The following is a 24,912-nucleotide window of genomic DNA, read 5'->3' as shown; positions in this document are numbered from 1 at the left end:
ACAGTTCCTGAAGGTGCCGACTCTCACTGGGACACAGTTACTGAAGGTGCCGACTCTCATTGGGACACAGTTCCTGAAGGTGCTAATTCTCACTGGGACACAGTTCCTGAAGGTGCTGACTCTCACTGGGGGACAGTTCCTGAAGGTGCTGACTCTCATTGGGGACAGTTCCTGAAGGTGCTGACTCTCACTGGGGAACAGTTCCTAAAGTTGCTGACTCTCACTTGGACACAGTTGCTGAAGGTGCTGACTCTCCCTGGGTTATAGTTCCTGAAGGTGCTGATACTCACTGGGACACAGTTCCTGAAGGTGCTGACTCTCACTGGGGACAGTTCCTGAACCTGCTGACTCTCACTGGAGGACAGTTCCTGAAGGTGCCGATTCTGACTGGGACACAGTTCCTGAAGGTGTTGACTCTCACTGGGAGACAGTTCCTGAAGGTGCTGACTCTCACTGGGGACAGTTCCTGAACGTGCTGACTCTCACTGGGGGACAGTTCCTGAAGGTGCTGACTCTCACTGAGGGACATATACTGAAGGAGCTGACTCTCACTGGGGACAGTTCCTGAAGGTGCTGACTCTCACTGGGAGACAGTTCCTGAAGGCGCTGACTCTCACTGGGAGACAGTTCCTAAATGTACTGACTCTCATTGGGAGACAGTTCCTGAAGGTGCTGACTCTCACTGAGGACAGGTCCTGAAGGTGCTGACTCTCACTGGGAGACAGTTCTGAAGGTGCTGACTCTCACTGAGGACTGGTCCTGAAGGTGCTGACTCTCACTGGGAGACAGTTCCTGAAGATGCTAACTCTCACTGGGGGGCAGTTCCTGAAGGTGCTGACTCTCACTGGGTCACAGTTCCTGAAGGTGCTGACTCTCACTAGGACACAGTTCCTGAAGGTGCTGACTCTCACTGGGACACAGTTGCTGAAGGTGCTGACTCGCCCTGGGACACAGTTCCTGAAGGTGCTGACTCTCACTGGGACACAGTTCCTGAAGGTGCTGACTCTGACTTGGGGACAGTTCCTAAAGGTGCTCACTCTCACTGGGGGACAGTTCCTGAAGGTGCTCGCTCTCATTGGGGGACATCTCCTGAAGGTGCCTACTCTCACTGGGACACAGTTCCTGAAGGTGCTGACTCTCACTGGGACACAGTTCCTGAAGGTGCTGGCTCTCAGTGGGACACAGTTGCTGAAGGTGCTGACTCTCCCTGGGACACAGTTCCTGAAGGTGCTGATTCTCACTGGGACACAGTTCCTGACGGTGCTGACTCTCACTGGGGGACACTTACTGAAGGTGCTGACTCTCACTGGGGGACAGTTCCTGAAGGTGCCGACTCTCACTGGGACACAGTTCCTGAAGGTGCCGACACTCACTGGGACACAGTTCCTGAAGGTGCTCACTCTCATTGGGGGACTGTTCCTGAAGGTGCTGACTCTCACTGGGACACAGATCCTGAAGGTGCTGACACACACTGGGGGACAGCTCCTGAAGGCGCTGACTCTGGGACACAGTTTCTGAAGGTGCTGACTCTCACTGGGACATAGTTGCTGAAGGTGCTGACTCTGGGACACAGTTTCTGAAGGTGCTGACTCTCACTGGGACATAGTTGCTGAAGGTGCTGACTCTCACTGGGGAACAGTTCCTGAAGGTGCTGACTCTCACTGGGACACAGTTGCTGAATGTGCTGACTCTCCCTGGCTCACAGTTCCTGAAGGTGTTGATTCTCACTGGGACACAGTTCCTGAAGGTGCTGACTCGCACTGTGACAGTTCCTGAAGGTGCTGACTCTCACTGGGACATAGTTACTGAAGGTGCCGACTCTCATTGGGACACAGTTCCTGAAGGTGCTAATTCTCACTGGGACACAGTTCCTGAAGGTGCTGACTCTCACTGGGGGACAGTTCCTGAAGGTGCTGACTCTCATTGGGGACAGTTCCTGAAGGTGCTGACTCTCACTGGGGAACTGTTCCTAAAGTTGCTGACTCTCACTTGGACACAGTTGCTGAAGGTGCTGACTCTCCCTGGGTTACAGTTCCTGAAGGTGCTGATACTCACTGGGACACAGTTCCTGAAGGTGCTGACTCTCACTGGGGACAGTTCCTGAACCTGCTGACTCTCACTGGAGGACAGTTCCTGAAGGTGCCGATTCTGACTGGGACACAGTTCATGAAGGTGTTGACTCTCACTGGGAGACAGTTCCTGAAGGTGCTGACTCTCACTGGGGACAGTTCCTGAACGTGCTGACTCTCACTGGGGGACAGTTCCTGAAGGTGCTGACTCTCACTGAGGGACATATACTGAAGGTGCTGACTCTCACTGGGGACAGTTCCTGAAGGTGCTGACTCATACTGGGGGACAGTTCCTGAAGGTGCTGACACTCACTGGGAGACAGTTCCTGAAGGCGCTGACTCTCACTGGGAGACAGTTCCTAAATGTACTGACTCTCATTGGGAGACAGTTCCTGAAGGTGCTGACTCTCACTGAGGACAGGTCCTGAAGGTGCTGACTCTCACTGGGAGACAGTTCTGAAGGTGCTGACTCTCACTGAGGACTGGTCCTGAAGGTGCTGACTCTCACTGGGAGACAGTTCCTGAAGATGCTAACTCTCACTGGGGGACAGTACCTGAAGGTGCTGACTCTCACTGGGTCACAGTTCCTGAAGGTGCTGACTCTCACTAGGACACAGTTCCTGAAGGTGCTGACTCTCACTGGGACACAGTTGCTGAAGGTGCTGACTCGCCCTGGGACACAGTTCCTGAAGGTGCTGATTCTCACTGGGACACAGTTCCTGAAGGTGCTGACTCTGACTTGGGGACAGTTCCTAAAGGTGCTCACTCTCACTGGGGGACAGTTCCTGAAGGTGCTCGCTCTCATTGGGGGACATCTCCTGAAGGTGCCTACTCTCACCGGGACACAGTTCCTGAAGGTGCTGACTCTCACTGGGACACAGTTCCTGAAGGTGCTGGCTCTCAGTGGGACACAGTTGCTGAAGGTGCTGACTCTCCCTGGGACACAGTTCCTGAAGGTGCTGATTCTCACTGGGACACAGTTCCTGACGGTGCTGACTCTCACTGGGGGACACTTACTGAAGGTGCTGACTCTCACTGGGGGACAGTTCCTGAAGGTGCCGACTCTCACTGGGACACAGTTCCTGAAGGTGCCGACACTCACTGGGACACAGTTCCTGAAGGTGCTCACTCTCATTGGGGGACTGTTCCTGAAGGTGCTGACTCTCACTGGGACACAGATCCTGAAGGTGCTGACACACACTGGGGGACAGCTCCTGAAGGCGCTGACTCTGGGACACAGTTTCTGAAGGTGCTGACTCTCACTGGGACATAGTTACTGAAGGTGCTGACTCTGGGACACAGTTTCTGAAGGTGCTGACTCTCACTGGCACATAGTTGCTGAAGGTGCTGACTCTCACTGGGGAACAGTTCCTGAAGGTGCTGACTCTCACTGGGACACAGTTGCTGAATGTGCTGACTCTCCCTGGGTTACAGTTCCTGAAGGTGTTGATTCTCACTGGGACACAGTTCCTGAAGGTGCTGACTCGCACTGTGACAGTTCCTGAAGGTGCTGGCTCTCACTGGGACATAGTTACTGAAGGTGCTGACACTCACTGCGGAACAGTTCCTGAAGGTACCGACTCTCACTGGGACACAGTTACTGAAGGTGCCGACTCTCATTGGGACACAGTTCCTGAAGGTGCTAATTCTCACTGGGACACAGTTCCTGAAGGTGCTGACTCTCACTGGGGGACAGTTCCTGAAGGTGCTCACTCTCATTGGGGGACTGTTCCTGAAGGTACTCACACTCACTGCGACAGAGATCCTGAAGGTGCTGACACACACTGGGGGACAGCTCCTGAAGGCGCTGACTCTGGGACACAGTTTCTGAAGGTGCTGACTCTCCCTGGGGCACAGTTCCTGAAGGTGCCGACTTTCACTGGGACACAGTTCCTGAAGGTGCTGACTCTCACTTGGGGACAGTTCCTGACGGTGCTGACTCTCACTGGGAGACAGTTCCTGAAGCTGCTGACTCACATTGTGGGACAGTTCCAGAAGGTGCTGACTCTCATTGGGGGACTGTTCCTGAAGATGCTCTCACTGGGAGTCAGTTCCTGAAGGTGCTGACTCTCAATGGGACACAGTTCCTGAAGGTGTTGACTCTCAATGGGACACAGTTCCTGAAGGTGCTGACTCTCACTGGGACACAGTTCCTGAAGGTGCTGACTCTAACACGAGACAGTTCCTAAAGGTGCTCACTCTCACTGGGGGACAGTTCCTGAAGGTGCTGACTCTCATTGGGGGACATCTCCTGAAGGTGCCTACTCTCACTGGGACACAGTTCCTGAAGGTGCTGACTCTCACTGGGACAAAGTTCCTGAATGTGCTGACTCTCACTGGGACACAGTTGCTGAAGGTGCTGACTCTCCCTGGGACACAGTTCCTGAAGGTGCTGACTCTCACTGGGACACAGTTCCTGAAGGTGCTGACTCTCACTGGGACACAGTTGCTGAAGTTGCTGATTCTCCCTGGGACACAGTTCCTGAAGGTGCTGATTCTCACTGGGACAGAGTTCCTGATGGTGCTGGTTCTCACTGGGACACAGTTCCTGACGGTGCTGACACTCACTGGGGGACAGTTCCTGAAGGTGCTGACTCTGACTGGGGGACAGTTCCTGAAGGTGCTGACTCTCACTGGAACACAGTACCTGAAGGTGCTGACTCTCACTGGGGAACAGTTCCTGAAGGTGCTGACTCTCACTGGCACACAGTTGCTGAAGGTGCTGACTCTCCCTGGGTCACAGTTCCTGAAGGTGTTGATTCTCACTGGGACACAGTTCCTGAAGGTGCTGACTCTCACTGTGACAGTTCCTGAAGGTGCTGGCTCTCACTGGGACATAGTTACTGAAGGTGCTGACTCTCACTGAGGACAGGTCCTGAAGGTGCTGACTCTCACTGGGAGACAGTTCTGAAGGTGCTGACTCTCACTGAGGACTGGTCCTGAAGGTGCTGACTCTCACTGGGAGACAGTTCCTGAAGATGCTAACTCTCACTGGGGGACAGTTCCTGAAGGTGCTGACTCTCACTGGGTCACAGTTCCTGAAGGTGCTGACTCTCACTAGGACACAGTTCCTGAAGGTGCTGACTCTCACTGGGACACAGTTGCTGAAGGTGCTGACTCGCCCTGGGACACAGTTCCTGAAGGTGCTGACTCTCACTGGGACACAGTTCCTGAAGGTGCTGACTCTGACTTGGGGACAGTTCCTAAAGGTGCTCACTCTCACTGGGGGACAGTTCCTGAAGGTGCTCGCTCTCATTGGGGGACATCTCCTGAAGGTGCCTACTCTCACTGGGACACAGTTCCTGAAGGTGCTGACTCTCACTGGGACACAGTTCCTGAAGGTGCTGGCTCTCAGTGGGACACAGTTGCTGAAGGTGCTGACTCTCCCTGGGACACAGTTCCTGAAGGTGCTGATTCTCACTGGGACACAGTTCCTGACGGTGCTGACTCTCACTGGGGGACACTTACTGAAGGTGCTGACTCTCACTGGGGGACAGTTCCTGAAGGTGCCGACTCTCACTGGGACACAGTTCCTGAAGGTGCCGACACTCACTGGGACACAGTTCCTGAAGGTGCTCACTCTCATTGGGGGACTGTTCCTGAAGGTGCTGACTCTCACTGGGACACAGATCCTGAAGGTGCTGACACACACTGGGGGACAGCTCCTGAAGGCGCTGACTCTGGGACACAGTTTCTGAAGGTGCTGACTCTCACTGGGACATAGTTGCTGAAGGTGCTGACTCTGGGACACAGTTTCTGAAGGTGCTGACTCTCACTGGGACATAGTTGCTGAAGGTGCTGACTCTCACTGGGGAACAGTTCCTGAAGGTGCTGACTCTCACTGGGACACAGTTGCTGAATGTGCTGACTCTCCCTGGCTCACAGTTCCTGAAGGTGTTGATTCTCACTGGGACACAGTTCCTGAAGGTGCTGACTCGCACTGTGACAGTTCCTGAAGGTGCTGACTCTCACTGGGACATAGTTACTGAAGGTGCCGACTCTCATTGGGACACAGTTCCTGAAGGTGCTAATTCTCACTGGGACACAGTTCCTGAAGGTGCTGACTCTCACTGGGGGACAGTTCCTGAAGGTGCTGACTCTCATTGGGGACAGTTCCTGAAGGTGCTGACTCTCACTGGGGAACTGTTCCTAAAGTTGCTGACTCTCACTTGGACACAGTTGCTGAAGGTGCTGACTCTCCCTGGGTTACAGTTCCTGAAGGTGCTGATACTCACTGGGACACAGTTCCTGAAGGTGCTGACTCTCACTGGGGACAGTTCCTGAACCTGCTGACTCTCACTGGAGGACAGTTCCTGAAGGTGCCGATTCTGACTGGGACACAGTTCATGAAGGTGTTGACTCTCACTGGGAGACAGTTCCTGAAGGTGCTGACTCTCACTGGGGACAGTTCCTGAACGTGCTGACTCTCACTGGGGGACAGTTCCTGAAGGTGCTGACTCTCACTGAGGGACATATACTGAAGGTGCTGACTCTCACTGGGGACAGTTCCTGAAGGTGCTGACTCATACTGGGGGACAGTTCCTGAAGGTGCTGACACTCACTGGGAGACAGTTCCTGAAGGCGCTGACTCTCACTGGGAGACAGTTCCTAAATGTACTGACTCTCATTGGGAGACAGTTCCTGAAGGTGCTGACTCTCACTGAGGACAGGTCCTGAAGGTGCTGACTCTCACTGGGAGACAGTTCTGAAGGTGCTGACTCTCACTGAGGACTGGTCCTGAAGGTGCTGACTCTCACTGGGAGACAGTTCCTGAAGATGCTAACTCTCACTGGGGGACAGTACCTGAAGGTGCTGACTCTCACTGGGTCACAGTTCCTGAAGGTGCTGACTCTCACTAGGACACAGTTCCTGAAGGTGCTGACTCTCACTGGGACACAGTTGCTGAAGGTGCTGACTCGCCCTGGGACACAGTTCCTGAAGGTGCTGATTCTCACTGGGACACAGTTCCTGAAGGTGCTGACTCTGACTTGGGGACAGTTCCTAAAGGTGCTCACTCTCACTGGGGGACAGTTCCTGAAGGTGCTCGCTCTCATTGGGGGACATCTCCTGAAGGTGCCTACTCTCACCGGGACACAGTTCCTGAAGGTGCTGACTCTCACTGGGACACAGTTCCTGAAGGTGCTGGCTCTCAGTGGGACACAGTTGCTGAAGGTGCTGACTCTCCCTGGGACACAGTTCCTGAAGGTGCTGATTCTCACTGGGACACAGTTCCTGACGGTGCTGACTCTCACTGGGGGACACTTACTGAAGGTGCTGACTCTCACTGGGGGACAGTTCCTGAAGGTGCCGACTCTCACTGGGACACAGTTCCTGAAGGTGCCGACACTCACTGGGACACAGTTCCTGAAGGTGCTCACTCTCATTGGGGGGCTGTTCCTGAAGGTGCTGACTCTCACTGGGACACAGATCCTGAAGGTGCTGACACACACTGGGGGACAGCTCCTGAAGGCGCTGACTCTGGGACACAGTTTCTGAAGGTGCTGACTCTCACTGGGACATAGTTACTGAAGGTGCTGACTCTGGGACACAGTTTCTGAAGGTGCTGACTCTCACTGGCACATAGTTGCTGAAGGTGCTGACTCTCACTGGGGAACAGTTCCTGAAGGTGCTGACTCTCACTGGGACACAGTTGCTGAATGTGCTGACTCTCCCTGGGTTACAGTTCCTGAAGGTGTTGATTCTCACTGGGACACAGTTCCTGAAGGTGCTGACTCGCACTGTGACAGTTCCTGAAGGTGCTGGCTCTCACTGGGACATAGTTACTGAAGGTGCTGACACTCACTGCGGAACAGTTCCTGAAGGTACCGACTCTCACTGGGACACAGTTACTGAAGGTGCCGACTCTCATTGGGACACAGTTCCTGAAGGTGCTAATTCTCACTGGGACACAGTTCCTGAAGGTGCTGACTCTCACTGGGGGACAGTTCCTGAAGGTGCTCACTCTCATTGGGGGACTGTTCCTGAAGGTACTCACACTCACTGCGACAGAGATCCTGAAGGTGCTGACACACACTGGGGGACAGCTCCTGAAGGCGCTGACTCTGGGACACAGTTTCTGAAGGTGCTGACTCTCCCTGGGGCACAGTTCCTGAAGGTGCCGACTTTCACTGGGACACAGTTCCTGAAGGTGCTGACTCTCACTTGGGGACAGTTCCTGACGGTGCTGACTCTCACTGGGAGACAGTTCCTGAAGCTGCTGACTCACATTGTGGGACAGTTCCAGAAGGTGCTGACTCTCATTGGGGGACTGTTCCTGAAGATGCTCTCACTGGGAGTCAGTTCCTGAAGGTGCTGACTCTCAATGGGACACAGTTCCTGAAGGTGTTGACTCTCAATGGGACACAGTTCCTGAAGGTGCTGACTCTCACTGGGACACAGTTCCTGAAGGTGCTGACTCTAACACGAGACAGTTCCTAAAGGTGCTCACTCTCACTGGGGGACAGTTCCTGAAGGTGCTGACTCTCATTGGGGGACATCTCCTGAAGGTGCCTACTCTCACTGGGACACAGTTCCTGAAGGTGCTGACTCTCACTGGGACAAAGTTCCTGAATGTGCTGACTCTCACTGGGACACAGTTGCTGAAGGTGCTGACTCTCCCTGGGACACAGTTCCTGAAGGTGCTGACTCTCACTGGGACACAGTTCCTGAAGGTGCTGACTCTCACTGGGACACAGTTGCTGAAGTTGCTGATTCTCCCTGGGACACAGTTCCTGAAGGTGCTGATTCTCACTGGGACAGAGTTCCTGATGGTGCTGGTTCTCACTGGGACACAGTTCCTGACGGTGCTGACACTCACTGGGGGACAGTTCCTGAAGGTGCTGACTCTGACTGGGGGACAGTTCCTGAAGGTGCTGACTCTCACTGGAACACAGTACCTGAAGGTGCTGACTCTCACTGGGGAACAGTTCCTGAAGGTGCTGACTCTCACTGGCACACAGTTGCTGAAGGTGCTGACTCTCCCTGGGTCACAGTTCCTGAAGGTGTTGATTCTCACTGGGACACAGTTCCTGAAGGTGCTGACTCTCACTGTGACAGTTCCTGAAGGTGCTGGCTCTCACTGGGACATAGTTACTGAAGGTGCTGACTCTCACTGAGGACAGGTCCTGAAGGTGCTGACTCTCACTGGGAGACAGTTCTGAAGGTGCTGACTCTCACTGAGGACTGGTCCTGAAGGTGCTGACTCTCACTGGGAGACAGTTCCTGAAGATGCTAACTCTCACTGGGGGACAGTTCCTGAAGGTGCTGACTCTCACTGGGTCACAGTTCCTGAAGGTGCTGACTCTCACTAGGACACAGTTCCTGAAGGTGCTGACTCTCACTGGGACACAGTTGCTGAAGGTGCTGACTCGCCCTGGGACACAGTTCCTGAAGGTGCTGATTCTCACTGGGACACAGTTCCTGAAGGTGCTGACTCTGACTTGGGGACAGTTCCTAAAGGTGCTCACTCTCACTGGGGGACAGTTCCTGAAGGTGCTCGCTCTCATTGGGGGACATCTCCTGAAGGTGCCTACTCTCACTGGGACACTGTTCCTGAAGGTGCTGACTCTCACTGGGACACAGTTCCTGAAGGTGCTGGCTCTCAGTGGGACACAGTTGCTGAAGGTGCTGACTCTCCCTGGGACACAGTTCCTGAAGGTGCTGATTCTCACTGGGACACAGTTCCTGACGGTGCTGACTCTCACTGGGGGACAGTTACTGAAGGTGCTGACTCTCATTGGGGGACATCTCCTGAAGGTGCCTACTCTCACTGGGACACAGTTCCTGAAGGTGCTGACTCTCACTGGGACAAAGTTCCTGAAGGTGGTGACTCTCACTGGGACACAGTTGCTGAAGGTGCTGACTCTCCCTGGGACACAGTTCCTGAAGGTGCTGACTCTCACTGGGACACAGTTCCTGAAGGTGCTGACTCTCACTGGGACACAGTTGCTGTAGGTGCTGATTCTCCCTGGGACACAGTTCCTGAAGGTGCTGATTCTCACTGGGACAGAGTTCCTGATGGTGCTGGTTCTCACTGGGACACAGTTCCTGACGGTGCTGACACTCACTGGGGCACAGTTCCTGAAGGTGCTGACTCTGACTGGGGGACAGTTCCTGAAGGTGCTGACTCTCACTGGAACACAGTTCCTGAAGGTGCTGACTCTCACTGGGGAACAGTTCCTGAAGGTGCTGACTCTCACTGGCACACAGTTGCTGAAGGTGCTGACTCTCCCTGGGTCACAGTTCCTGAAGGTGTTGATTCTCACTGGGACACAGTTCCTGAAGGTGCTGACTCTCACTGTGACAGTTCCTGAAGGTGCTGGCTCTCACTGGGACATAGTTACTGAAGGTGCTGACTCTCACTGGAACACAGTTCCTGAAGGTGCTGACTCTCACTGGGGAACAGTTCCTGAAGGTGCTGACTCTCACTGGCACACAGTTGCTGAAGGTGCTGACTCTCCCTGGGACACAGTTCCTGAAGGTGCTGATTCTCACTGGGACACAGTTCCTGACGGTGCTGACTCTCACTGGGGGACACTTACTGAAGGTGCTGACTCTCACTGGGGGACAGTTCCTGAAGGTGCCGACTCTCACTGGGACACAGTTCCTGAAGGTGCCGACACTCACTGGGACACAGTTCCTGAAGGTGCTCACTCTCATTGGGGGACTGTTCCTGAAGGTGCTGACTCTCACTGGGACACAGATCCTGAAGGTGCTGACACACACTGGGGGACAGCTCCTGAAGGCGCTGACTCTGGGACACAGTTTCTGAAGGTGCTGACTCTCACTGGGACATAGTTACTGAAGGTGCTGACTCTGGGACACAGTTTCTGAAGGTGCTGACTCTCACTGGCACATAGTTGCTGAAGGTGCTGACTCTCACTGGGGAACAGTTCCTGAAGGTGCTGACTCTCACTGGGACACAGTTGCTGAATGTGCTGACTCTCCCTGGGTCACAGTTCCTGAAGGTGTTGATTCTCACTGGGACACAGTTCCTGAAGGTGCTGACTCGCACTGTGACAGTTCCTGAAGGTGCTGGCTCTCACTGGGACATAGTTACTGAAGGTGCTGACACTCACTGCGGAACAGTTCCTGAAGGTGCCGACTCTCACTGGGACACAGTTACTGAAGGTGCCGACTCTCATTGGGACACAGTTCCTGAAGGTGCTAATTCTCACTGGGACACAGTTCCTGAAGGTGCTGACTCTCACTGGGGGACAGTTCCTGAAGGTGCTCACTCTCATTGGGGGACTGTTCCTGAAGGTACTCACACTCACTGCGACAGAGATCCTGAAGGTGCTGACACACACTGGGGGACAGCTCCTGAAGGCGCTGACTCTGGGACACAGTTTCTGAAGGTGCTGACTCTCCCTGGGGCACAGTTCCTGAAGGTGCCGACTTTCACTGGGACACAGTTCCTGAAGGTGCTGACTCTCACTTGGGGACAGTTCCTGACGGTGCTGACTCTCACTGGGAGACAGTTCCTGAAGCTGCTGACTCACATTGTGGGACAGTTCCAGAAGGTGCTGACTCTCATTGGGGGACTGTTCCTGAAGATGCTCTCACTGGGAGTCAGTTCCTGAAGGTGCTGACTCTCAATGGGACACAGTTCCTGAAGGTGTTGACTCTCAATGGGACACAGTTCCTGAAGGTGCTGACTCTCACTGGGACACAGTTCCTGAAGGTGCTGACTCTAACACGAGACAGTTCCTAAAGGTGCTCACTCTCACTGGGGGACAGTTCCTGAAGGTGCTGACTCTCATTGGGGGACATCTCCTGAAGGTGCCTACTCTCACTGGGACACAGTTCCTGAAGGTGCTGACTCTCACTGGGACAAAGTTCCTGAATGTGCTGACTCTCACTGGGACACAGTTGCTGAAGGTGCTGACTCTCCCTGGGACACAGTTCCTGAAGGTGCTGACTCTCACTGGGACACAGTTCCTGAAGGTGCTGACTCTCACTGGGACACAGTTGCTGAAGGTGCTGATTCTCCCTGGGACACAGTTCCTGAAGGTGCTGATTCTCACTGGGACAGAGTTCCTGATGGTGCTGGTTCTCACTGGGACACAGTTCCTGACGGTGCTGACACTCACTGGGGGACAGTTCCTGAAGGTGCTGACTCTGACTGGGGGACAGTTCCTGAAGGTGCTGACTCTCACTGGAACACAGTACCTGAAGGTGCTGACTCTCACTGGGGAACAGTTCCTGAAGGTGCTGACTCTCACTGGCACACAGTTGCTGAAGGTGCTGACTCTCCCTGGGTCACAGTTCCTGAAGGTGTTGATTCTCACTGGGACACAGTTCCTGAAGGTGCTGACTCTCACTGTGACAGTTCCTGAAGGTGCTGGCTCTCACTGGGACATAGTTACTGAAGGTGCTGACTCTCACTGAGGACAGGTCCTGAAGGTGCTGACTCTCACTGGGAGACAGTTCTGAAGGTGCTGACTCTCACTGAGGACTGGTCCTGAAGGTGCTGACTCTCACTGGGAGACAGTTCCTGAAGATGCTAACTCTCACTGGGGGACAGTTCCTGAAGGTGCTGACTCTCACTGGGTCACAGTTCCTGAAGGTGCTGACTCTCACTAGGACACAGTTCCTGAAGGTGCTGACTCTCACTGGGACACAGTTGCTGAAGGTGCTGACTCGCCCTGGGACACAGTTCCTGAAGGTGCTGATTCTCACTGGGACACAGTTCCTGAAGGTGCTGACTCTGACTTGGGGACAGTTCCTAAAGGTGCTCACTCTCACTGGGGGACAGTTCCTGAAGGTGCTCGCTCTCATTGGGGGACATCTCCTGAAGGTGCCTACTCTCACTGGGACACCGTTCCTGAAGGTGCTGACTCTCACTGGGACACAGTTCCTGAAGGTGCTGGCTCTCAGTGGGACACAGTTGCTGAAGGTGCTGACTCTCCCTGGGACACAGTTCCTGAAGGTGCTGATTCTCACTGGGACACAGTTCCTGACGGTGCTGACTCTCACTGGGGGACAGTTACTGAAGGTGCTGACTCTCATTGGGGGACATCTCCTGAAGGTGCCTACTCTCACTGGGACACAGTTCCTGAAGGTGCTGACTCTCACTGGGACAAAGTTCCTGAAGGTGGTGACTCTCACTGGGACACAGTTGCTGAAGGTGCTGACTCTCCCTGGGACACAGTTCCTGAAGGTGCTGACTCTCACTGGGACACAGTTCCTGAAGGTGCTGACTCTCACTGGGACACAGTTGCTGTAGGTGCTGATTCTCCCTGGGACACAGTTCCTGAAGGTGCTGATTCTCACTGGGACAGAGTTCCTGATGGTGCTGGTTCTCACTGGGACACAGTTCCTGACGGTGCTGACACTCACTGGGGGACAGTTCCTGAAGGTGCTGACTCTGACTGGGGGACAGTTCCTGAAGGTGCTGACTCTCACTGGAACACAGTTCCTGAAGGTGCTGACTCTCACTGGGGAACAGTTCCTGAAGGTGCTGACTCTCACTGGCACACAGTTGCTGAAGGTGCTGACTCTCCCTGGGTCACAGTTCCTGAAGGTGTTGATTCTCACTGGGACACAGTTCCTGAAGGTGCTGACTCTCACTGTGACAGTTCCTGAAGGTGCTGGCTCTCACTGGGACATAGTTACTGAAGGTGCTGACTCTCACTGAGGACAGGTCCTGAAGGTGCTGACTCTCACTGGGAGACAGTTCTGAAGGTGCTGACTCTCACTGAGGACTGGTCCTGAAGGTGCTGACTCTCACTGGGAGACAGTTCCTGAAGATGCTAACTCTCACTGGGGGACAGTTCCTGAAGGTGCTGACTCTCACTGGGTCACAGTTCCTGAAGGTGCTGACTCTCACTCGGACACAGTTCCTGAAGGTGCTGACTCTCACTGGGACACAGTTGCTGAAGGTGCTGACTCGCCCTGGGACACAGTTCCTGAAGGTGCTGATTCTCACTGGGACACAGTTCCTGAAGGTGCTGACTCTGACTTGGGGACAGTTCCTAAAGGTGCTCACTCTCACTGGGGGACAGTTCCTGAAGGTGCTCGCTCTCATTGGGGGACATCTCCTGAAGGTGCCTACTCTCACTGGGACACAGTTCCTGAAGCTGCTGACTCTCACTGGGACACAGTTCCTGAAGATGCTGGCTCTCAGTGGGACACAGTTGCTGAAGGTGCTGACTCTCCCTGGGACACAGTTCCTGAAGGTGCTGATTCTCACATGGACACAGTTCCTGACGGTGCTGACTCTCACTGGGGGACAGTTACTGAAGGTGCTGACTCTCACTGGGGGACAGTTCCTGAAGGTGCCGACTCTCACTGGGACACAGTTCCTGAAGGTGCCGACTCTCACTGGGACACAGTTCCTGAAGGTGCTCACTCTCATTGGGGGACTGTTCCTGAAGGTGCTGACTCTCACTGGGACACAGATCCTGAAGGTGCTGATACACACTGGGGGACATCTCCTGAAGACGCTGACTCTGGGACACAGTTTCTGAAGGTGCTGACTCTCACTGGGACATAGTTGCTGAAGGTGCTGACTCTGGGACACAGTTTCTGAAGGTGCTGACTCTCACTGGGACATAGTTGCTGAAGGTGCTGACTCTCACTGGGGAACAGTTCCTGAAGGTGCTGACTCTCATTGGGACACAGTTGCTGAATGTGCTGACTCTCCCTGGGTCACAGTTCCTGAAGGTGTTGATTCTCACTGGGACACAGTTCCTGAAGGTGCTGACTCGCACTGTGACAGTTCCTGAAGGTGCTGGCTCTCACTGGGACATAGTTACTGAAGGTGCTGACACTCACTGGGGAACAGTTCCTGAAGGTGCCGACTCTCACTGGGACACAGTTACTGAAGGTGCCGACTCTCATTGGGACACAGTTCCTGAAGGTGCTAATTCTCACTGGGACACAGTTCCTGAAGGTGCTGACTCTCACTGGGGGACAGTTCCTGAAGGTGCTGACTCTCATTGGGGACAGTTCCTGAAGGTGCTAACTCTCACTGGGGAACAGTTCCTGAAGTTGCTGACTCTCACTTGGACACAGTTGCTGAAGGTGCTGACTCTCACTGGGAGACAGTTCTGAAGGTGCTGACTCGCACTGAGGACTGGTCCTGAAGGTGCTGACTCTCACTGGGAGACAGTTCCTGAAGATGCTAACTCTCACTGGAGGACAGTTCCTGAAGGTGCTGACTCTCACTGGGTCTCAGTTCCTGAAGGTGCTGACTCTGACTAGGACACAGTTCCTGAAGGTGCTGACTCTCACTGGGACACAGTTGCTGAAGGTGCTGACTCGCCCTGGGACACAGTTCCTGAAGGTGCTGATTCTCACTGGGACACAGTTCCTGAAGGTGCTGACTCTGACTTGGGGACAGTTCCTGAAGGTGCTCGCTCTCATTGGGGGACATCTCCTGAAGGTGCCTACTCTCACTGGGACACAGTTCCTGAAGGTGCTGACTCTCACTGGGACACAGTTCCTGAAGGTGCTGGCTCTCAGTGGGACACAGTTGCTGAAGGTGCTGACTCTCCCTGGGACACAGTTCCTGAAGGTGCTGATTCTCACTGGGACACAGTTCCTGACGGTGCTGACTCTCACTGGGGGACAGTTACTGAAGGTGCTGACTCTCACTGGGGGACAGTTCCTGAAGGTGCCGACTCTCACTGGGACACAGTTCCTGAAGGTGCCGACTCTCACTGGGACACAGTTCCTGAAGGTGCTCACTCTCATTGGGGGACTGTTCCTGAAGGTGCCTACTCTCACTGGGACACAGATCCTCAAGGTGCTGATACACACTGGGGGACAGCTCCTGAAGGCGCTGACTCTGGGACACAGTTTCTGAAGGTGCTGACTCTCACTGGGACATAGTTGCTGAAGGTGCTGACTCTGGGACACAGTTTCTGAAGGTGCTGACTCTCACTGGGACATAGTTGCTGAAGGTGCTGACTCTCACTGGGGAACAGTTCCTGAAGGTGCTGACTCTCATTGGGACACAGTTGCTGAATGTGCTGACTCTCCCTGGGTCACAGTTCCTGAAGGTGTTGATTCTCACTGGGACACAGTTCCTGAAGGTGCTGACTCGCACTGTGACAGTTCCTGAAGGTGCTGGCTCTCACTGGGACATAGTTACGGAAGGTGCTGACACTCACTGGGGAACAGTTCCTGAAGGTGCCGACTCTCACTGGGACACAGTTACTGATGGTGCCGACTCTCATTGGGACACAGTTCCTGAAGGTGCTAATTCTCACTGGGACACAGTTCCTGAAGGTGCTGACTCTCACTGGGGGACAGTTCCTGAAGGTGCTGACTCTCATTGGGGACAGTTCCTGAAGGTGCTGACTCTCACTGGGGAACAGTTCCTGAAGTTGCTGACTCTCACTGGGATACAGTTCCTGAAGGTGCTGATACTCACTGGGACACAGTTCCTGAAGGTGCTGACTCTCACTGGGGACAGTTCCTGAACCTGCTGACTCTCACTGGAGGACAGTTCCTGAAGGTGCCGATTCTGACTGGGACACAGTTCCTGAAGGTGTTGACTCTCACTGGGAGACAGTTCCTGAAGGTGCTGACTCTCACTGGGGACAGTTCCTGAACGTGCTGACTCTCACTGGGAGACAGTTCCTGAAGGTGCTGACTCTCACTGAGGGACATATACTGAAGGTGCTGACTCTCACTGGGGACAGTTCCTGAAGGTGCTGACTCATACTGGGGGACAGTTCCTGAAGGTGCTGACTCTCACTGGGCGACAGTTCCTGAAGGCGCTGACTCTCACTGGGAGACAGTTCCTAAATGTACTGACTGTCATTGGGAGACAGTTCCTGAAGGTGCTGACTCTCACTGAGGACAGGTCCTGAAGGTGCTGACTCTCACTGGGAGACAGTTCTGAAGGTGCTGACTCTCACTGAGGACTGGTCCTGAAGGTGCTGACTCTCACTGGGAGACAGTTCCTGAAGATGCTAACTCTCACTGGGGGACAGTTCCTGAAGGTGCTGACTCTCACTGGGTCACAGTTCCTGAAGGTGCTGACTCTCACTAGGACACAGTTCCTGAAGGTGCTGATTCTCACTGGGACACAGTTCCTGAAGGTGCTGACTCTGACTTGGGGACAGTTCCTAAAGGTGCTCACTCTCACTGGGGGACAGTTCCTGAAGGTGCTCGCTCTCATTGGGGGACATCTCCTGAAGGTGCCTACTCTCACTGGGACACAGTTCCTGAATTTGCTGACTCTCACTGGGACACAGTTCCTGAAGGTGCTGGCTCTCAGTGGGACACAGTTGCTGAAGGTGCTGACTCTCCCTGGGACAGAGTTCCTGAAGGTGCTGATTCTCACAGGGACACAGTTCCTGACGGTGCTGACTCTCACTGGGGGACACTTACTGAAGGTGCTGACTCTCACTGGGGGACAGTACCTGAAGGTGCCGACTCTCACTGGGACACAGTTCCTGAAGGTGCCGACACTCACTGGGACACAGTTCCTGAAGGTGCTCACTCTCATTGGGGGACTGTTCCTGAAGGTGCTGACTCTCACTGGGACACAGACCCTGAAGGTGCTGACACACACTGGGGGACAGCTCCTGAAGGCGCTGACTCTGGGACACAGTTTCTGAAGGTGCTGACTCTCACTGGGACATAGTTGCTGAAGGTGCTGACTCTGGGACACAGTTTCTGAAGGTGCTGACTCTCACTGGGACATAGTTGCTGAAGGTGCTGACTCTCACTGGGGAACAGTTCCTGAAGGTGCTGATCTCACTGGGACACAGTTGCTGAATGTGCTGACTCTCCCTGGGTCACAGTTCCTGAAGGTGTTGATTCTCACTGGGACACAGTTCCTGAAGGTGCTGACTCGCACTGTGACAGTTCCTGAAGGTGCTGATACTCACTGGGACATAGTTACTGAAGGTGCTGACACTCACTGGGGAACAGTTCCTGAAGGTGCCGACTCTCACTGGGACACAGTTACTGAAGGTGCCGACTCTCATTGGGACACAGTTCCTGAAGGTGCTAATTCTCACTGGGACACAGTTCCTGAAGGTGCTGGCTCTCACTGGGGGACAGTTCCTGAAGGTGCTGACTCTCATTGGGGACAGTTCCTGAAGGTGCTGACTCTCACTGGGGAACAGTTCCTGAAGTTGCTGACTCTCACTGGGACACAGTTGCTGAAGGTGCTGACTCTCCCTGGGATACAGTTCCTGAAGGTGCTGATACTCACTGGGACACAGTTCCTGAAGGTGCTGACTCTCACTGGGGACAGTTCCTGAACCTGCTGACTCTCACTGGAGGACAGTTCCTGAAGGTGCCGATTCTGACTGGGACAGTTCCTGAAGGTGTTGACTCTCACTGGGAGACAGTTCCTGAAGGTGCTGACTCTCACTGGGGACAGTTCCTGAACGTGCTGACTTTCATTGGGAGACAGTTCTAAAGGTGCTGCCTGTCACTGAGGACAGGTCCTGAAGGTGCTGACTCTCACTGGGAGACAGTTCCAGAAGATGGTAACTCTGACTGGGGGACAGTTCCTGAAGGTGCCGACTCTCACTGGGACACAGTTCCTGAAGGTGCTCACTCTCATTGGGGGACTGTTCCTGAAGGTACTCACACTCACTGCGACAGAGATCCTGAAGGTGCTGACACACACTGGGGGACAGCTCCTGAAGGCGCTGACTCTGGGACACAGTTTCTGAAGGTGCTGACTCTCCCTGGGTCACAGTTCCTGAAGGTGTTGATTCTCACTGGGACACAGTTCCTGAAGGTGCTGACTCGCACTGTGACAGTTCCTGAAGGTGCTGATACTCACTGGGACATAGTTACTGAAGGTGCTGACACTCACTGGGGAACAGTTCCTGAAGGTGCCGACTCTCACTGGGACACAGTTACTGAAGGTGCCGACTCTCATTGGGACACAGTTCCTGAAGGTGCTAATTCTCACTGGGACACAGTTCCTGAAGGTGCTGACTCTCACTGGGGGACAGTTCCTGAAGGTGCTGACTCTCATTGGGGACAGTTCCTGAAGGTGCTGACTCTCACTGGGGAACAGTTCCTGAAGTTGCTGACTCTCACTGGGACACAGTTGCTGAAGGTGCTGACTCTCCCTGGGATACAGTTCCTGAAGGTGCTGATACTCACTGGGACACAGTTCCTGAAGGTGCTGACTCTCACTGGGGACAGTTCCTGAACCTGCTGACTCTCACTGGAGGACAGTTCCTGAAGGTGCCGATTCTGACTGGGACAGTTCCTGAAGGTGTTGACTCTCACTGGGAGACAGTTCCTGAAGGTGCTGACTCTCACTGGGGACAGTTCCTGAACGTGCTGACTTTCATTGGGAGACAGTTCTAAAGGTGCTGCCTGTCACTGAGGACAGGTCCTGAAGGTGCTGACTCTCACTGGGAGACAGTTCCAGAAGATGGTAACTCTGACTGGGGGACAGTTCCTGAAGGTGCTGACTCTCACTGGGTCACAGTTCCTGAAGGTGCTGACTCTCACTGGGACACAGTTCCTGAAGGTGCCGACTCTCACTGGGACACAGTTCCTGAAGGTGCTCACTCTCATTGGGGGACTGTTCCTGAAGGTACTCACACTCACTGCGACAGAGATCCTGAAGGTGCTGACACACACTGGGGGACAGCTCCTGAAGGCGCTGACTCTGGGACACAGTTTCTGAAGGTGCTGACTCTCCCTGGGGCACAGTTCCTGAAGGTGCCGACTCTCACTGGGACACAGTTCCTGAAGGTGCTGACTCTCACTTGGGGACAGTTCCTGACGGTGCTGACTCTCACTGGGAGACAGTTCCTGAACCTGCTGACTCACATTGTGGGACAGTTCCAGAAGGTGCTGACTCTCATTGGGGGACTGTTCCTGAAGATGCTCTCACTGGGAGTCAGTTCCTGAAGGTACTGACTCTCAATGGGACACAGTTCCTGAAGGTATTGACTCTCAATGGGACACAGTTCCTGAAGGTGCTGACTCTCACTGCGACACAGTTCCTGAAGGTTCTGACTCTAACACGAGACAGTTCCTAAAGGTGCTCACTCTCACTGGGGGACAGTTCCTGAAGGTGCTGACTCTCATTGGGGGACATCTCCTGAAGGTGCCTACTCTCACTGGGACACAGTTCCTGAAGGTGCTGACACTCACTGGGACACAGTTCCTGAAGGTGCTGACTCTCACTGGGACACAGTTGCTGAAGGTGCTGACTCTCCCTGGGACACAGTTCCTGAAGGTGCTGACTCTCACTGGGACACAGTTCCTGAAGGTGCTGACTCTCACTGGGACACAGTTGCTGAAGGTGCTGACTCTCCCTGGGACACAGTTCCTGAAGGTGCTGATTCTCACTGGGACAGAGTTCCTGAAGGTGCTGGTTCTCACTGGGACACAGTTCCTGACGGTGCTGACACTCACTGGGGGACAGTTCCTGAAGGTGCTGACTCTGACTGGGGGACAGTTCCTAAAGGTGCTGACTCTCACTGGAACACAGTTCCTGAAGGTGCTGACTCTCACTGGGGAACAGTTCCTGAAGGTGCTGACTCTCACTGGCACACAGTTGCTGAAGGTGCTGACTCTCCCTGGGTCACAGTTCCTGAAAGTGTTGATTCTCACTGGGACACAGTTCCTGAAGGTGCTGACTCTCACTGTGACAGTTCCTGAAGGTGCTGGCTCTCACTGGGACATAGTTACTGAAGGTGCTGACACTCACTGGGGAACAGTTCCTGAAGGTGCCGACTCTCACTGGGACACAGTTCCTGAAGGTGCCGACTCTCACTGGGACACAGTTCCTGAAGGTACCAACTCTCACTGGGACACAATTCCTGAAAGTGCTCACTCTCATTGGGGGACTGTTCCTGAAGGTGCTGAGACACACTGGGGGGCAGCTCCTGAAGGCGCTGACTCTGGGACTCAGTTTCTGAAGGTGCTGACTCTCACTGGGACACAGTTGCTGAAGGTGCTGACTCTCACTGAGGAACAGTTCCTGAAGGTGCTAACTCCACTGGGAGACAGTTCCTAAAGGTAATGACTTTCATTGGGAGACAGTTCCTGAAGGTGCTGACTCTCACTGAGGACAGGTCCTGAAGGTGCTGACTCTCACTGGGAGACAGTTCATGATGGTGCCGACTCTCACTGGGACACAGTTCCTGAAGGTGCTCACTCTCATTGCGGGACTGTTCCTGAAGGTGCTCACTCTCACTGGGACACAGATCCTGAAGGTGCTGACACACACTGGGGGACAGCTCCTGAAGGCGCTGACTCTGGGACACAGTTTCTGAAGGTGCTGACTCTCCCTGGGACACAGTTCCTGAAGGTGCCGACTCTCACTGGGACACATTTCCTGAAGGTGCTGACTCTCACTTGGGGACAGTTCCTGAAGGTGCTGACTCTCACTGGGACACAGTTCCTGAAGGTGCCGACTCCCACTGGGACACAGTTCCTGAAGGTGCTCACTCTCATTGGGGGACTGTTCCTGAAGGTGCTCACTCTCACTGGGACACAGATCCTGAAGGTGCTGACACACACTGGGGGACAGCTCCTGAAGGCGCTGACTCTGGGACACAGTTTCTGAAGGTGCTGACTCTCACTGGGACATAGTTGCTGAAGGTGCTGACTCTGGGACACAGTTTCTGATGGTGCTGACTCTCCCTGGGACACAGTTCCTGAAGGTGCCGACTCTCACTGGGACACAGTTCCTGAATGTGCTGACTCTCACTTGGGGACAGTTCCTGACGGTGCTGACTCTCACTGGGAGACAGTTCCTGAAGCTGCTGACTCACATTGTGGGACAGTTCCAGAAGGTGCTGTCTCTCACTGGGGGACTGTTCCTGAAGATGCTCTCACTGGGAGATAGTTCCTGAAGGTGCTGTCTCTCACTGGGAAACAGTTCCTGAAGGTGCTGACTCTCAATGGGACACAGTTCCTGAAGGAGTTGACTCTCAATGGGACACAGTTCCTGAAGGTGCTGACTCTCACTGGGACACAGTTCCTGAAGGTGCTGACTCTAACATGAGACAGTTCCTAAAAGTGCTCACTCTCACTGGGGGAAAGTTCCTGAAGGTGCTGACTCTCATTGGGGGACATTTCCTGAAGGTGCCTACTCTCACTGGGACACAGTTCCTGAAGGTGCTGACTCTCACTGGGACACAGTTCCTGAAGGTGCTGACTCTCACTGGGACACAGTTGCTGAAGGTGCTGATTCTCTCTGGGACACAGTTCCTGAAGGTGCTGATTCTCACTGGGACAGAGTTCCTAAGGTGCTGACTCTCCCTGGGACACAGTTCCTGAAGGTGCTGATTCTCACTGGGACATAGTTCCTGACGGTGCTGACTCTCACTGGGGCACAGTTCCTGAAGGTGCTGACTCTCACTGGGGGACAGTTCCTGAAGGTGCTGACTCTCACTGTGACAATTCCGTAGGGTGCTGGCTCTCACTGGGACATAGTTACTGTAGGTGCTGACTCTCACTGGGGAACAGTTCCTGAAGGTGCCGACTCTCACTGGGACACAGTTCCTGAAGGTGCCGACTCTCACTGGGACACAGTTCCGGAAGGTGCCGACTCTCACTGGGACACAGTTCCTGAAGGTGCTCACTCTCATTGGGGGACTGTTCCTGAAGGTGCTGACTCTCACTGGGACACAGATCCTGAAGGTGCTGACACACACTGGGGGACAGCTCCTGAAGGCGCTGACTCTGGGACACAGTTTCTGAAGGTGCTGACTCTCACTGGGACATAGTTGCTGAAGGTGCTGTCTCTGGGACACAGTTTCTGAAGGTGCTGACTCTCACTGGGACATAGTTGCTGAAGGTGCTGACTCATACTGGGGAACAGTTCCTGAAGGTGCTGACTCTCACTGGGACACAGTTGCTGAATGTGCTGACTCTCCCTGGGTCACAGTTCCTGAAGGTGTTGATTCTCACTGGGACACAGTTCCTGAAGGTGCTGACTCGCACTGTGACAGTTCCTGAAGGTGCTGGCTCTCACTGGGACATAGTTACTGAAGGTTCGGACACTCACTGGGGAACAGTTCCTGAAGGTGCCGACTCTCACTGGGACAGTTACTGATGGTGCTGATTCTCACTGGGACACAGTTCCTGAAGGTGCTGACTCTGACTTGGGGACAGTCCTAAAGGTGCTCAGTCTCACTGGCAGACAGTTCCTGAAGATGCTCACTCTCATTGGGGGACATCTCCTGAAGGTGCCTACTCTCACTGGGACACAGTTCCTGAAGGTGCCGACTCTCACTGGGACACAGTTCCTGAAGGTGCTGACTCTCACTGGGACACAGTTCCTGAAGGTGCTCACTCTCATTGGGGGACTGTTCCTGAAGGTGCTGAATCTCACTGGGACACAGATCCTGAAGTTGCTGACACACACTGGGGGACAGCTCCTGAAGGCGCTGACTCTGGGACACAGTTTCTGAAGGTGCTGACTCTCACTGGGACATAGTTGCTGATGGTGCTGACTCTCACTGGTGAACAGTTCCTGAAGGTGCCGACTCTCACTGGGACACAGTTACTGAAGGTGCCGACTCTCACTGGGACACAGTTCCTGAAGGTGCCGACTCTCACTGGGACACAGTTCCTGAAGGAGCTCACTCTCATTGGGGGACTGTTCCTTAAGGTGCTCACTCTCACTGGGACACAGATCCTGAAGGTGCTGACACACACTGGGGGACAGCTCCTGAAGGCGCTGACTCTGGGACACATTTTCTGAAGGTGCTGACTCTCACTGGGACACAGTTCCTGAAGGTGCTAATTCTCACTGGGACACAGTTCCTGAAGGTGCTGACTCTCACTGGGGGACAGTTCCTGAAGGTGCTGACTCTCATTGGGGTCAGTTCCTGAAGGTGCTGACTCTCACTGGGACACAGTTCCTGACGGTGCTGACTCTCACTGGGGGACAGTTCCTGAAGGGGCTGACTCTCACTGGGACACAGTTCCTCAAGGTACCAACTCTCACTGGGACACAATTCCTGAAAGTGCTCACTCTCATTGGGGGACTGTTCCTGAAGGTGCTGAGACACACTGGGGGGCAGCTCCTGAAGGCGCTGACTCTGGGACACAGTTTCTGAAGGTGCTGACTCTCACTGGGACACAGTTGCTGAAGGTGCTGACTCTCACTGAGGAACAGTTCCTGAAGGTGCTAACTCTCACTGGGAGACAGTTCCTAAAGGTACTGACTTTCATTGGGAGACAGTTCCTGAAGGTGCTGACTCTCACTGAGGACAGGTCCTGAAGGTGCTGACTCTCACTGGGAGACAGTTCATGATGGTGCCGACTCTCACTGGGACACAGTTCCTGAAGGTGCTCACTCTCATTGCGGGACTGTTCCTGAAGGTGCTCACTCTCACTGGGACACAGATCCTGAAGGTGCTGACACACACTGGGGGACAGCTCCTGAAGGCGCTGACTCTGGGACACAGTTTCTGAAGGTGCTGACTCTCCCTGGGACACAGTTCCTGAAGGTGCCGACTCTCACTGGGACACATTTCCTGAAGGTGCTGACTCTCACTTGGGGACAGTTCCTGAAGGTGCTGACTCTCACTGGGACACAGTTCCTGAAGGTGCCGACTCCCACTGGGACACAGTTCCTGTAGGTGCTCACTCTCATTGGGGGACTGTTCCTGAAGGTGCTCACTCTCACTGGGACACAGATCCTGAAGGTGCTGACACACACTGGGGGACAGCTCCTGAAGGCGCTGACTCTGGGACACAGTTTCTGAAGGTGCTGACTCTCACTGGGACATAGTTGCTGAAGGTGCTGACTCTGGGACACAGTTCCTGAAGGTGCCGACTCTCACTGGGACACAGTTCCTGAAGGTGCTGACTCTCACTTGGGGACAGTTCCTGACGGTGCTGACTCTCACTGGGAGACAGTTCCTGAAGCTGCTGACTC

The sequence above is a fragment of the Scyliorhinus torazame genome, chromosome 12, assembly GCF_047496885.1.
Source record: "Scyliorhinus torazame isolate Kashiwa2021f chromosome 12, sScyTor2.1, whole genome shotgun sequence".
In the NCBI taxonomy this organism is placed as follows: Eukaryota; Metazoa; Chordata; class Chondrichthyes; order Carcharhiniformes; family Scyliorhinidae; genus Scyliorhinus; species Scyliorhinus torazame.
Note: the sequence above shows the minus strand (reverse complement) of the source record.